General features: G+C 37.9%; 1 long non-coding RNA gene across 2 annotated transcripts in view; it reads left to right on the forward strand.

Moving 5' to 3' along the window:
- The window catches only part of LOC118622912, a 63,805-nt gene extending 54,983 nt beyond the window's left edge, over window positions 1-8,822 (forward strand). For both annotated transcript variants that reach the window (XR_004958160.1, XR_004958161.1), the window contains 4 exons: window positions 5,128-5,315; window positions 6,157-6,224; window positions 6,859-6,965; window positions 8,638-8,822. This is a non-coding gene — a long non-coding RNA (uncharacterized LOC118622912). The remainder of the gene's footprint in view (window positions 1-5,127; window positions 5,316-6,156; window positions 6,225-6,858; window positions 6,966-8,637) is intronic.
- The last annotated feature ends 1,792 nt before the right edge of the window (window positions 8,823-10,614 follow it).

Genomic DNA, 10,614 nt, shown 5'->3' on the forward strand with positions numbered 1-10,614 from the left:
AGGACTTCCATTCAGCTTGATTTCAGTCGTTTTTGAATGATGGTTGTTCTGTAGTTTAGTTGTAACTTTGATGTGGTTGTGGGAGGACGCGATACCCCGTTTACCTACTCCGCCATCTTGACTGGTGTAATAAACATTTGTCAATGAATTCAATGAAGACAGTTTGTTTACTAAACTAGTTTCTTTCTTTCTTTCTTTCTTTCTTTCTTTCTTTCTTTCTTTCTTTCTTTCTTTCTCTCTCTCTCTCTCTCTTTCTCTCTCTCTTTCTCTCTCTCTTTCTTTCTTTCTTCTTTCTCTTTCTTTCTTTCTTTCTTTCTTTCTTTCTTTCTTTCTTTCTTTCTTTCTTTCTTTCTTTCTTTTCCTCACACGAGGACATTTTTGCATTTAGTTTCAAACAGAGTGGGAGGGAGAGAGGAAGGAAGAGAGGAACATTAATGTGAAAGAGACACATTGAGTGGTTGCCATCCACATGACCCCAACTGGGGCCAGGTATAAACTGCAACCAAGGTATGTGCCCTTAGCAGGAACTGAATCTGGGACTGTCCAGTCCACGGATCGATGCTCTAACCGCTGAGCCAAACTGGCCAGGGCACTAATACTAATTCTTTTTATTTGAAGGCTATTATTAAATCACCAGTTGCCACATGGTGAGGCTATTATCCTCAGCCCCCCTTTGGTAGATTGAGCTTTTATTCATCACTTACACCTTCAACTGCTTACTGACTTACCCATTTTGATTTTTCTTTTGTCACCTCCAACTTAACACGTCAAAAAGGGAAATCATCATTTTTACCAGTAAACCACTTTTTTCTAGCCATACCTTTTCTCTTGATGGCACCATTATTTTTCTAGTTCCAGGCTAAAAACTTTGATGTTTTGTTTTTTTTAACCCCATCATTCATCCAATATATCAACAAATCATTTATACTTCCTTTGTGATGCTTTTGGTCTTAATTTATTTATTCCTTTCCATTCCAATGACCAAGACCCTAGGTTAGACCATACATGGATAAAATAGCCTACTGGATCTTATTACCAGTTTTTCCTGTTTTTCCCCCCATGAATGACTATGAATACATTTCAATCAGTATTATTCAAACGTCAGTACGAAGTTCAGACTCTATATAGGCAGTGGTTCTCAACCTTCCTAATGCCGCAACCCTTGAATACGGTTCCTCGTGTTGTACGTGGGCGTATCTGCATGTGGGCAGACCTCCTGGAGAGGGATAGAGGAGCAGTGTCTTGGTTCCTAAGACCATCGGAAATATGTGTTTTCTGATGGTCTTAGGCGACCCCTGTGAAAAGGTCATTCGACCCCCAAAAGGGTCACGACCCACAGGTTGAGAATGCTGCTATATAGGGGTTGCCATGGCTCCTCAGTGATATGCTATTTGACTACCACTATAACTCAAATCTTGTACACTTCAATCTTATGGAAAAGCAATTTCCCAATCTAGTCATTCTCTCTCTAACTTTTAGATCTTTTTAAAAATTGTGGTAAAATATACATAACATAAAATTTAACATTTTGATGAAAAAATTTGGTAAATTTTTAAAATGTTTCTTTATTGACTTTAGAGAGAGAGGAAGGCGGAGGGAGAGAGATAGAGACATCAGTGAGAGAGAACATTGATTGGGAGTCTCCTGTATGCTCCCCACAGGGGATCAGGCCCACAACCTGGGCATGTGCCCTGACCAGGAATCAAACTGCTGACCTCTTGGTGCATGGGTCAGTGCTCAACCACTGAGCCATCCAAGCCAGGCAAAACTTGGTAAATTTTGGTAAAAGTTTACAGTTTAGTGACATCAAGTACATGCACATTGTTGTGCACCATAACCGCTGTTCATCGTCAGAACTTTCTAATCTTCCCAAATTGAAACTCTGTACCCATTAAACAATAGCTCTCCATTACCCTCTCTTCCAACCTCTGTCAAACACTATTCTACTCTTTCTTTGAATTTGACTACTTTAGGTACTTTACATAAGTGGAATTATATAATATTTGACATTTTCTGTCTGGACCTTTTGTCTTCAAGGTTTATCCATGTTGTAGCATGTGTCAAAATTTCCTTCACTTTTAAGGCCAAATAACATTTAATTGTATGTATATACCACATTTTGTTTATTCATTACCTGTCAAGGGATATTTGGATTGTAGTTTCCTCTCTTCTAACGTGTCCTACTAATTGCAAAAAGATTAATCTTCCTGTTTACATCAGTCATGTTACTTCAGATGTTACTTGATGGCTCAGAAGTTTTCAATGAATTCCTTCTTACAGATGGGATTAGGTGCAGCATTACCCATGAAAGTTCCTAATACCCATGGCTATCCCTTATCTAGATCCCGACCTAAGTATAGAATAGCACTGTCCATTATTAATCCTCAACATTTATTCATGAAACAAATATTTTTGAATGTTTGGTATGTGTTGGGGCTCTGAGATGAGTGCTACAGATGCAGCAATAAACCAAACAGACCTGAACCCTTACCCCATAGAACTGATTTTGGAGTTAAGTTATTCCTTTGTTCAAGTTAGAATGCTCTCCTTTTTCACCTTGGGACCTGGCTGCTTCACCCAACATGAAATTGCTAAAATCATTTGGTGAATGAATGACCAACTTACCAAAAGCTAATTCTCCAGTAATCATTTGATCAAATGTTGAATTTGCTGAAAAACAGTTTAAAAAAATATTTAATTTGCCTTTGTGTCATTGCAGTGCTTTTCCTGTTTAATATCAACCTTGCCTATATTTTACATTCTAGACCCTGTGCACATCTTAGAATGTTTAACACTTTTTGTAGAATGATCAAGCATTTTTAAGCACTAATTTTTGTCTTAATTACTTTGTCCCTGTCCTTGTTCCTTCTGCTTCTTTCCCTACCTCTGCCCCTTCATTGGCCTGGTGCAATAACTATGACAAATTGCCCTGTCTAAAGTATTTTTCAGATGATTGCTCAGTGAATTTGTCATTCATTGGATTAGTCATTAGGGAGCTGATTAGTTGGCAAACTAGCTTTCAAAATTTTTTAAAATGACTTCTCTCCCTTGTAGTAAATCAAAGGAAAGCATTTTCTTTTATTTTTCAGATCTATCCTCTCTGTTTGAAGCATAATATCTTTTAATAGCTCCGTTGATTTGTTTTTAGCAGTAGCTTTTGAGATCAGAACCAGTAGTTGGTTGGTTAATCATAAAGAGTTGGCTAACATGGGGAATCATAGAAAAGGATACAGACACATTTTTTTTAAATCCTCACCCGATTATATTTTTACATTTATTTTCAGATAGAGCAGGAGGGGGAGAGAGAGAGAGAGAGAGAGAGAGAGACATTGATGTAAGACACAATTGGTTGCCACCTCACGATCTCAACCAGGGCCGGGGATGAATTGCAACCAAGGTACATGTCCTTGGCTGGAAATGAACCCAGGACTCTTTGGTCCATGGGCTGATGCTCTAACCGCTGAGCCAAACCAGCCAGGGCCAGACACATCTTTAAAAATAAGGCATATCAATGTACATTTTATTAGCCAATCTTTTAATGTAGGGTCAAGACATTTTCTTTGAAAATGGGCCAACTGATTATTCATATTATCTCTCTTACATAAACCATACTCATAATGAATCACCTCTGATTTTCAGTTTGTTTCTTTAAAAAGGAGCAAGATTTTAAAGACACTTGACATATAATGAGTATGAAGTCCTTATGTATTTTTATTATTCTTCCCTGTCATTAACAGTTGTCCCGTTCAATTTAAGAACTGCTATAATTAGATGACAAACTATAGGTTAGAGTTAGGTAATCAGCAGTTCTGTGTTTCTCAGTGTTCATATCATTACAATTTTTTCTTCCTTCTCAGACTCAAGTTAATGGAATAATAATAATATAAGTTATTCTGTGCTGTGCTTTATGGTTTTAGTGTGCTTTATTGTTTTTTTTAATGATATAAATAACCAGACTGCTTGAGAGGGGATGTTTTTGGAACAAAACATTAACTGATGTGAGAGAGGCTTCATTTTTTGCTTTCTTCTTTCCCTGCATGCAGTCCTTGTCTGGGTACTTCTTTTTTTCTGATTTTAGAGAGAGAGGAAGGAAGAGGGAAAGAGATGGAAACATTGATGAGAGAGAACATTGATTGGCTGCCTCCTGCATGCCCTCCTTTGGGCATTGGGCCCACATCCTGGGAATGTGCCCTGACTAGGAATCGAACTGGTGACCTCTTGGTGCATGGGTCGACACTCAACCACTGAGCCACATCGGCTGGGCTGGGTACTTTTTTATTATCTACTCTCAGTTTTGCCTCATGCAGATATAGGTACAATAGGACATTAGCTTTTTGGTGTTATTTTTTTCCCTTTCAATAGATATAATTTTTTTTTATCCTCACCGAGGACATTTTTCCAGTTTTCATTCAGATAGAGTGGGAGGGAGAGAGAGGAAGAGAGAAAGAGATAGAAACATCGACGTGAAAGGGACACATAGAATGGTTGCCACCCACACGACCCAACCAGGGCCAGGGGCAAACTGCAACTGAGGTACATGCCCTTAGTGGGAACCGAACCCGGGTCTCTCTGGACCACAGGCTGATGCTCTAACCACTGAGCAATCAGCCAGGGCAATAGATATGATTTTTGACAAAAAAGAAAGGTAGACCAATAAACAATGTCAAGGAGAGCGAGGACCCTAGTCTTGGTCTTGAGGACAGCTCTCAGAAAATAGTGGCTGGATTTTCTTGTTTATGATCTTGTCTTCTAACTGTCCAAATCTGCATTGTCACAAATGGGCATGTTTTTGCTAGATCAAGGAAAATATGAATTCTGTGGCTTTGGAACATGTTCTTCCTCACTTGCTTAATCACAGGCAGAGTAAGGTCTTTTTGGGAAGTGGAAACTGGACTATACGCATCTTTCTTCCATCAAAAGATGAAATGGGTCCTCAGGCAGCCTCACTGCATATAACCCTTGCTTTATGTTAACTCATATTGAAATCTTATAGACTCTGTCCTTGATCTCGGAACTTGAAAATCTCTTGTAATACAATAAATTACCCTCATTGGCTTCCCTTTTATTTTTAGCTCTAGTGAATAATCCAAGTGTTCTTAAATTTCTGTTCTAAAAATGTCACTCCAGGGATCTGCACTGAAAATGAAGTGCTATTTAACCACTGAACACTGTGTGAACCCAGTTCCTGCTTTCCTGCTTTGATTTTGGAAGCTGACCATATCTGAGGCAATTCTCCTGGTCTACAGCTGTAGCTGAATTCTCCTCTTCTTTTCATTGCCTCCAGGGCCAGGAGCCTCAGACTGCATGAAGGCAGGGTAAGTGTGACCCACCATGAGGAAAAGCAGATGCATACTCACCCAATGAAGCAGTGGTGTAAGGTCAAACTCACCACTTTGATATGTCTTCTTTCCCATTGAGTTGTTTTCTTCTCCATAAAATAGAATTCTATCAAATATGTGTTTAACATAAATAAATACAATTATAATTAAATGATTTTTCTCTCTACTCTAACCAGTGAGTGTTTGCCTGGGGGCACACAGGAAGTGATAGAAAAGAACCTGCTGTTTTCCCTGGTTGTCTTAGTTTCCATGTACTGCTCATGGTGTGAGCTTTTCAATGTTCTGAGTATGATTGTAACATTGGCTGGTACAATATATTGTTGTTACCACATAGTGTCTAAACAGAAGTTAGGTCTGTGGTCTTAACAAAAGCCATAGTCATCTGTTTCAACTTTGGAGGAAAATCTAGAAGTGTTAGACTGAACTGAGAGATTGTGTTGACAACATGGTGCATTCCTTAGGGAGTGTCAAGGGTAATTTTGATAATATATAATTTTAGCCCTAAGTGGTAACTTTACAATTTGTCACTTAAGCTATTGTACCACAGTTGGGTCAGATTTCTCTTTATGGTGACTTTTGTGACAGATTATTCACAGACTGGTGACATTTTGCATTCCTTTTTTAATCTTTTAAAATTTTTAATGTTTTGTAGCCTGTTTAAGTTTTGAGAATACAGTTTGAGCTGGTATTTGTTGTCTTCTTTACAATTGCTACATGAGGTCTATGTAACCTTTCTAATGATTTGAGACACAACAGAAGAAACTTAGAGGCATGCCTGGAGCCAAAATGTTGGACACAACCCAGTTTACTTTTTTAGAGGTGATTGATGGATGCTATATGCCACAAGATATGAAGAATCACAAAACCAAACTAAGATTTCTGAAGGTAAACACCAAAAAACACCAAAGCTCAATCTTTTCATCATTCCTGATAATGAGTCCATTGTTTACTGTGGATTGTGAGTTGTCACAGAAATAAGAAAGGTCTGCACTGTCTGGAGACTGGGCAAGATGTTGAAATCTGAAGATGAAATGAAATGAAACTCACATAGAGCCAAGCCTCCCTATAGCTATAATCTTTACTAACTGCAACATTCAACATCAGTCTAACTAGAGAAATCTTGAAGAATAATGTAACTATTTATTCCAGATTTATTTTTAAGGGATTACAGTGTAAGAGTTTTACATAGCGAAATCATACAGAAAGCTTTCTTTTTTTTTTTTTTTCGTCCTCACCCGAGGACATTTTTTTTTTTTTTTTATATTTTGTTCAGATAGAGTGGGAGGGAGAGAGAGAGAGAGAGAGAGAGACATTGATGTGAAAGGGACACATTGAGTGGTTGCCACCCACACGACCCAATCAGGGCCAAGGACAAACTGCAACCAAGGTACATGCCCTTAGCGGGAACCGAACCTGGGTCTCTCCGGACCGCAGGCCGACGTTCTAACCACTGAACCAAACTGTCCAGGGCCAGAAAGCTTTCTAAAAATTCCCTTTATATCTCTTTCCTTCTCACCAGCTCTCCACTCGGGACAATTATGAAACTCTCTCTCTCGTGCTGCCTGGAGTGCACTTCTGGGCGGCCGTCCCATCCTGTGCCTGGCAATCACACTGACTTTCTCTGGGGTATGTAGTCCTCTGGAACGTGTACTATCTAGCTCTGGAGGTGTTTGTTTGTTTGTTTGTTTTGTTTGGTGAGCATAAGCTACCCTTGCCCAGAATTCTGGAGATTATAATTTTCATATCAGTATGAAAGTTTTGATCTTATTTAGTTTTTGATCTTGGGTTGAAACATATTGCTTGCTCTTACGTGAATATGATGTGTTGAGTCAAGTCAAGTCATGTAAGACCCTGCAAGCCAGACCAATCTACCTTCACTCTTTCATTAAATCAGTGAGATCACTATGAGGTGAGGCATACAGTTACAGTTACAGTATATACTGGAAGTGGTCCCAAAGAATACTGCTCACTTACCTCTTGGTCTCTTTTTAGAAATGATGTTTAAGAGAGCCTACCCCCAAAGGGCCATATGAATGTGGTGGATTTAGATGTAAATCACCCTGACTGAATGTGGCAGCTCTGAATATGGTGGTGGTGGTGGTGGTGTGCTGTGGCTAGTTCCTTTGTCAGTCCAGGTGTGACTTCTACCTCAAATCATTGTTTGAGTTTCTGTCAGAGCAGGACATATGGCTGGGGGTCTGGGAAAGAGGAAACTAAGGTTGTTTAGTATATCTTTATCCTTCACACAACCATGCTATTAAATTTATGGAAACATCTATATTGGTCAGGGTTCTCCAAAGAAACAAAACCAATAAGATGTATGTGTGTGTGTGTGTGTGTGTGTGTGCACGCGCGCATGCGAGCACATGCGTGTATTTGTATGGAATACGTGCATGGAATTGGCTCATATACATTTGTGTAGATGGAATTGGCTGATGTGATTGTGGAGGCGGACAAGTCCCAAGATCTTCAGAGTAAGTTGGCAAACTGGAAACTCAGGAGAGCCAATAGTGTAGTTCTAGTCTGAAGGCTGGAGGCTTGAGACCCAGTAAAAACTAGTATTTTAGTTCAAGTTTGGAAGGAGGGAAAAAACTGATCTCCTAGCTTAAAGGCAGTCAGGCAGAAGGAACTCTATCTTACTCAGCCCTTTTGTTCTGTTTTGACCTTCCACTGATTGGATGGGGCCCACACACAGTAGCAAAGGCAGTCTGCTTTACCTAGTCTATCAGACAAATATTAATAGAAACACCTTTACAGACATACTCAGAATAATCTTTGATCAAATATCCGGGCACCTTCTGGCCAAGTCAAGTTGACACATAAATTTATTCATTACAGTATTCATGAAGAATGTAGGGACATATAATTTACAATTCAATTTATATTCACATATATGGGTATTACTTGTTGGATATGATCATAGTTTTTGAGTTCAGTGAAAGGAAAGGCACGAGAATATTATAATAAACTTATTTTATTTTGTTTTTTTCTCAAAGAATTACATTAATCTATAGATCTTCTTTCCTCCACTGGATCTTTGGTACAATAACTGCCTCAAAAGAAAGACTCAAGAGAAAGATTGGCTTTATATTATCATACTTGGTATCAGGAAATGATGTGGTAGATCTTTCTCTGTTCTATTAAAAAGTGTCCTTTTATTTTTTTTTCTCAATAGTAGGTGCTTATATCCACTCCATAAAGTCTCTAAATGGTTTATCCACTTCAAAAGAAACAGGCCAGAATTTCTGCTTGAATGATAGGTTAAGAGAGTCTGTGTGTTTTTTTCTTCCCCCATTAGGTTTATCTAACTTGGATTGTCTCAGAAAAGTCTTCTTGAGCTGACTCACCTCAACATGATGCCCTTTTGGTTTTGCATTATCAGCTTTTTTTCATCTGAGAAGTTGACTGAGAGAGAAGTCTGTCAACAGATTACAGCTTGATCCAATTGATGGAGCTATTTAAGCCACAGCACAGGGAAATCCTTATTGGGTAAGAATGGGCCTTCTGGGTGTGGGCTTCCTTTCAGAGGGGTGGAGATGTAGCTCCTAATTTTCTTAATCCAATTTCCTGGAGGTAAAATATGGTGTAGTGGTATTCTTTCTGTGATAAACCTTCGGAGAGATCTTTGATCCATAGCTGTCCCAAAAGAAAGATTCATGAGAAAGTCTATGGCCATTCTTATTGCTGTCCTTTGTGCCTTCAAATCAGACCTCCTACTTGGTCACCTCTCTTCCATCCATGTCCCTTCCTCAGTGTGGTTTGTGCCTGGTCCAAGTGTGCCCTAGTTGTTCCAGACCCTCTCCTGGACTGTTCTTTGCTTCCATCCAACCAACATCTCAAACTTGGCCTTTGTCTTTTCGTTCCAGCCTGTGCTTACCCCTTTGGGTTGTTGACATTTTTCAGCTTCTTCACTCCCTGACTCTTCTCTAACTCCTCTAATTTCTAGATTCTTGAAATAAACGTCTTCTAATCCTATTCTGGGTTCTGGGGACTTATCCTGTGCTAACTTACCCAGGCCATGGTATGAGGGGTAAAGGAGGAGGAATCTGACAAATACCCTATAAGATCCAATTTTTAAAAATTCTTGCATTTACCACAGCCAATTTTAGAAGTAACAAGTTCACTTTATAGTGACTTGGATTAAATTTCTATATCAAATAAATATATAAAAATAAATATACATATATAAAATAATTTTATTCCTAGGTTATTTTTCTTCCTGACTTGTAATAGCTCAGATCAGAATATTGCTCCTCTAAGACATTCATAGTAAATCACTAAGGGAAATACAAAATCTGCCACTCATAAACAGTCTCTAACATGGATGGGGTAGAGGACCAAACCAAAGAGAGAAAAATAGGAAATATGAAAAATAAGGAACATCTGTTTTGGAATGGATATTTAAAAAATTACATATCTATCTAGTAAGCTCCCAGCATTTTAAGAAGTAAACAGGAGTTTAATGACAAATGCATTATGTGGTTAAAACAAAGCAGACCCATATAGGTGTCACAGGGTCACTTTGCTCAGGGACTCAAGCAGAAAAAATCTATCTTCAAAAATTTATTCTAAATGATAAAACATTGTTAGAATCAAGTAAAATTTTTCTACTACAATAAAACTCTTCATCAGAAGGAATTAAGAATTAATTATCCTTATATAATTGGACTAGGTTTTTCTTATTAACAATAAAAATGATGGCTGCTTGCATTGTTTTTACCTTGGGGCTGATTGATCATAATGCACTCTAAAAACTAATTAATTTGCAGAGCTTATTTTGACAAAAGTGAATACAAAGGTAAAGTGTAGTTTGTATAGCACTGTTATCATGGCACTCTTGGGCATAATTTAAATATAAAGAAAATAGAAGAGCAAACATAACTTTCAACTGATTGCCTGTAAAGAACTTAATTGAAAACAGTTTTCTGCTTTTAAAAACTGATTTATTTTAATGTGCTTTAAAAAACAAAGGTCCTCTTGATCACTATTTTAAGTATATCATCTCAATGTGGGATTTAAGTAAAAGGTCATATCTTGTAGAAGTACTTTTGGTATGACTCAGTTCTAATTGCATACAAATTTTATCAAGAAAATGAAATTAGTTAACATTTTCAAGTCTGAGCATTTCTTTAAACTGTTTTTTCTTCTTTGTACAAATCAAGACTTTAAGGAGAAAACTTTAAGAAACACAGAAAACAATAAATTCAAAAGGCTATTGTATAAATGTTCTTTAAACAAGTTAGCACTGTATGAGAAGGGAAAAGCATTATATACA

This window comes from Molossus molossus, unplaced genomic scaffold (assembly GCF_014108415.1).
Source record: "Molossus molossus isolate mMolMol1 unplaced genomic scaffold, mMolMol1.p scaffold_m16_p_9, whole genome shotgun sequence".
Taxonomy (NCBI): domain Eukaryota; kingdom Metazoa; phylum Chordata; class Mammalia; order Chiroptera; family Molossidae; genus Molossus; species Molossus molossus.